This window comes from Sinocyclocheilus grahami, unplaced genomic scaffold, assembly GCF_001515645.1.
Source record: "Sinocyclocheilus grahami isolate Dianchi unplaced genomic scaffold, SAMN03320097.WGS_v1.1 scaffold450.1, whole genome shotgun sequence".
In the NCBI taxonomy this organism is placed as follows: domain Eukaryota; kingdom Metazoa; phylum Chordata; class Actinopteri; order Cypriniformes; family Cyprinidae; genus Sinocyclocheilus; species Sinocyclocheilus grahami.
Window position 1 is genome coordinate 1,166,905 of NW_015505629.1, and position 4,860 is coordinate 1,171,764.

At 40.5% G+C, this 4,860-nt stretch overlaps 1 protein-coding gene across 1 annotated transcript in view; it reads left to right on the forward strand.

The window, feature by feature from the left end:
• The window catches only part of LOC107552438 (neurexin-2-like), a 172,188-nt gene that overhangs the window by 30,039 nt on the left and 137,289 nt on the right, over positions 1-4,860 (forward strand). The gene's annotated exons all lie outside the window — the stretch shown is intronic.

A 4,860-nucleotide genomic window follows, 5' to 3' on the forward strand; every position in this document is an offset into this window, starting at 1 on the left:
AGTGAGTGTGTGTGAGAGTGTGAGAGTGTGAGTGCGAGTGCGAGTGCGTGTGTGTGTGTGTGTGTGTGTGTGTGAGTGTGTGTGTGTGAGAGTGTGAGAGAGAGTGTGAGTGTGTGTGAGTGTGTGTGTGTGTGTGTGAGTGTGTGTGTGTGAGAGTGTGAGAGAGAGTGTGAGTGTGTGTGAGTGTGTGTGTGTGTGTGTGAGTGTGTGTGTGTGAGAGTGTGAGAGAGAGTGTGAGTGTGTGTGAGTGTGTGTGTGTGTGTGTGAGTGTGTGTGTGTGAGAGTGTGAGAGAGAGTGTGAGTGTGTGTGAGTGTGTGTGTGTGTGTGTGAGTGTGTGTGTGTGAGAGTGTGAGAGAGAGTGTGAGTGTGTGTGAGTGTGTGTGTGTGTGTGTGAGTGTGTGTGTGTGAGAGTGTGAGAGAGAGTGTGAGTGTGTGTGAGTGTGTGTGTGTGTGTGTGAGTGTGTGTGTGTGAGAGTGTGAGAGAGAGTGTGAGTGTGTGTGAGTGTGTGTGTGTGTGTGTGAGTGTGTGTGTGTGAGAGTGTGAGAGAGAGTGTGAGTGTGTGTGAGTGTGTGTGTGTGTGTGTGAGTGTGTGTGTGTGAGAGTGTGAGAGAGAGTGTGAGTGTGTGTGAGTGTGTGTGTGTGTGTGTGAGTGTGTGTGTGTGAGAGTGTGAGAGAGAGTGTGAGTGTGTGTGAGTGTGTGTGTGTGTGTGTGAGTGTGTGTGTGTGAGAGTGTGAGAGAGAGTGTGAGTGTGTGTGAGTGTGTGTGTGTGTGTGTGAGTGTGTGTGTGAGTGTGTGTGAGTGTGAGTGTGTGTGAGTGTGTGTGTGTGTGTGAGGACCCGCCGTCTTCATTATGTCTTCCTGCATGTAATTTGATGTTAATTTAATCTCAACTCTTAATTGGCTGATTTATTTTGTTGATTGATTGGTTTTTCGAGCTCTCCCTGTTGGTTTAGTTGCTTTAATTGGTCGCTAAGTGAAATGCAGACACACTGGAGCATTAGCATACATGCCAGAGTCCCTTCACTTCCTGTTTCCTGTAGATCTGAAGCTGATCTGCTTTGCTTAATGAACATCTCTCTGGTGTTAGGAGAGATTACTAGACCGGCTCGGACCAGGATATGTGTCGACTTACTTAGTTTTTATGGTTAGGTTCGTTAAGAAGGGTTCAAACAGCGTAAGCTAGTTACTAGATGTCAGTGAAATAAAATGCTGAAGGTGAAGAAGACCGCATCCAAACCCAGAGACAGCCCAACAAATATAACCCATTTAAAACACTCTTTTTGTGATCAGTGCGTGCATATTTATGCATTTAATACAAAACAATTTTAATGTATAATATTATATTGCATTTTTTCTTTTTTTAATAGTATTTTTTTTTTTTAACATTTTTATGCCATTTTTTTAAGTGTCCAGTCACCCCAGCAGCAGAGTGTTTCTCTGAAGAGTGAGTGTGTGTGTGTGTGATTCTGCACGCCTCTGCATCTGTGTGTGTGAGCGTGATGTCTTCATATGGCCTCGACTTCAGAGAAGAGCCAGTGTGTTTGAGGAACGCCGCTCGCACCTCCTGTTTCTCCTCCGTTCATTCAGCTTCCCTCGTCTTTCACTCGTTTCTCTGCTGTGAACGTTTCACTCTGACAAACAGACTTCAGTGTTTGTTTCTCGATAACCTGCACCGGATCGAGGTAAAACACGTTATGTGTGTGCGAACGCTTTGCTGCTGTTAGTCGTGACGGACATGTCGTTCAGAGGAATAACACACACACACACACACACACACAAACACACACACACACTAACACAAACACACACACACACACACACACACACTGTTTACTTCCTGTTTATCACTGTAAAGCTACTTTGACACTTGCTATAGAAATAAAGGTGACCTGACACACACACACACACAAACACAGTGTCTCATTTTAATGGGTCAGTTTGGCTGTGAATACAGAATTCAGGGCTGAAAGATTCGTGTGTGTTCATCTGCAGCTGCGACACACACACACACACGCTAATTTACATGTAAATGAGGTCATCCCGAAGGCTTCTATTAAATACTCCGTGCTGTTTTTATGTGAATCAGTATGCAGCGATAACCGCTCCAGACAGCAGTGTGCTTTATCGTGGTTCAGTTCTCATCACAGTTATTGTGCATTTCATAATAATTGTTAATGTAAGAGTGTTGTCAGTCTGATCAGATGAGTCCAGACATGTTCAGATCACAGCTGATGTCACTTCCTGTCCATCATCACACTGGACAGTCGAGTCTGGTGACCCGCGGAGAGCTGAACTCATCATTGATGATTAGCCGACTGACGGCTTCTTAACAACAGTATGTGTGAAAGAGCAATTAATGTCAGGAGCGATCATCATCATCATCATCATGAGCGCTGCTATCAGACACACAGACTGAAGGACAGAGAAACAATAGAGGGTAATTGATGCTTTGCTAAGCCCCACCCCCTTTGATATGCCCCAACCCCATTAGATAAGCCCCGCCCCCTTTGATAATCCCCACACCACATAAGCCCCACCCCAGCTTTATAGAGCGTCCCGAAGGAGTGAGTGTGACGTTCAGTGATTTCTGTGTTCTGATTGGTGGCGGTGGCTGATCACGTGACTGCTCAAGCTGTTCTGTCTCTCGTCTCTCACTGGTGTTAAAACAAGCACAAAAATTGTTTTTATTTATTAAAGAATAGATCATATTAAAAAATAGTTATAGAGAGAGAGAAGTAGTACTTTATAATTATGCATTTATCATTTGTTAAAGGGGTCATAGGATGCTACATGAACTTTTCCAAGTTGTTTGAACTTAAATGTGTTGGCAGTGTGTGTACACAACCACCCAATAATGATAAAGATCCACCCAGTGTTTTTTTCTTAATCTTGTTAAATGTTTTCCCCTTTCTCAAATCGAGCCGATCTCAGATGCCTGTCTGTGTGACGTCACACAGACAGGCCCCTCCCACGATAGTTAGCTCCGCCCTGAGTGACTGTCATCAGTCCGCCATTGTTTCACCGCCGGAGCAGATGTAGACAAGAATGACTCCTGAGCGATCGAGGTGTTCTGTTGTTGGATGTAATAATGAACAGCAGTCATCATTTACTCCCGACATCTGAGCCGCTGAAGACGCAGTGGATTATGTTTGTTTCTGAAGGGAATGCGATCTACATAAATGCGTCTATATTCGCGCGAATCATTCATGATCCAGCTTCACCTACAGAAGAAGTGAGTGAATCTTTGCAAATCGCCTTTCATAATAATGTGCTAATTAGCAAGTTTCATGATGAATGCGGCTAAAGTAAACAATCCCTCAGAGAGCAGCTGGGAAGAGAGGGGCGGGGTCATCAGAGCTAATTTACACTTAAAGGAAAATGCTACAAAACGGCTTGATCTGAAAAGAGCTGTTTTTGACAGGGTAAAAACTGTTTTTCTAAACTACTATTGAGAAATGTTAACCAAATTATGTTACAGACTTTTCATTAAGACCCTAAAGAATCATATCAACTTTTGGAAAATGGGCACCTTTAAAATGTTGAAACATTGTTTTATATATTGCTGTGTGTGCACATTAAAATACATAAAACTATAGATAAATTAATATTAAAATTGATATTAAATAAATCCCAGGACTTATATATATATATATATATATATGTGTGTGTGTGTGTGTGTGTGTGTGTGTGTGTATATAAAATGGGTCATTGACATATAAAATACAAATAATTATAATATATATTGTAATTGTTCAAACATTAAGAATGTTGTGTACACATAAATTCATATTAAAATTTAAAATTAAGTGATTTTAGTGTTTTTTCATCTAGATGAATTGGCCGTAGCCTTAAAAAATGTCATGTGGCGTGACCATGATTTATATTCAAATTAAATAATTTCCTTAACATGCTTAACATTTTTTAAAATGTTCTCAGTAATTAAAGTGTTTAGAAACAAAGTATTTGCGTTTTTGTAAAAAATGATCTCATATTTTTGTTCTATAATTTCAGAGTTGCCTTCTTAAATGTAGTTAACAGACTTATTTTTCCTGTAAACTGCATAAAACTGATAAAAAAATTTTTTTTTTAAAATACCATTCACTTAAGCATACTGTAGCAGTGATTCATATTTCAACCACAGAAGTTAGTTAAAAAAATATTATATTTTTAATTTAATACAGTTATTGCTATTATTGGTCGCACCACATGATGAGTGGTCGCTCCAAATGACACAAAGACCTTATATCATTACAAATCTATTTAAAGAGACGTGTGAAAAGTGCAGCACGTGGCATGAACTGAAGGCATTTCTTTAGCCCCAGTTATTTCTGTACTTTGCCCAATATTTGCTGCTTAATTGACCCTTTCGCCAGGAGTTTGATTAACAGGCAGTCTGGCATATTATAACGCCAAATCCGTCATTTTTGTCCAACAAATCAGACAGGAGAGTAGATTAACATCGGTGGACTTGAACTTGAAAAATGGTGTGTATTGACATCTTTTCACGGTTGAAGCAAGATACCTTCTGATGTTCATTCATGTTTATTTCGTGCTATGAATTGTAAATATGAAGAGATGATCTGTTCATGTGCCGCTTGAACTGAGGCGCTACAGCGGTCTGTCACGACACGTTAAAGAGCCACAAAACAGTATTTGTTGTTTGAATTTCTTAAAAAAAAAAAAAAGACAAAATTTGAACACTAAGACTTTGTTTCATACTAAAAGTAACCAGCTCTGTCTTGTCTGTCAGCTCACTGTCAGTGTCCTCTTTGCTCCGTGATGTATTTTTCAATGCGTGAGAACATGATGTATGGCATAAAAGTGCCATGGTTTGTCGGACGTAGCAACAGTAACTGG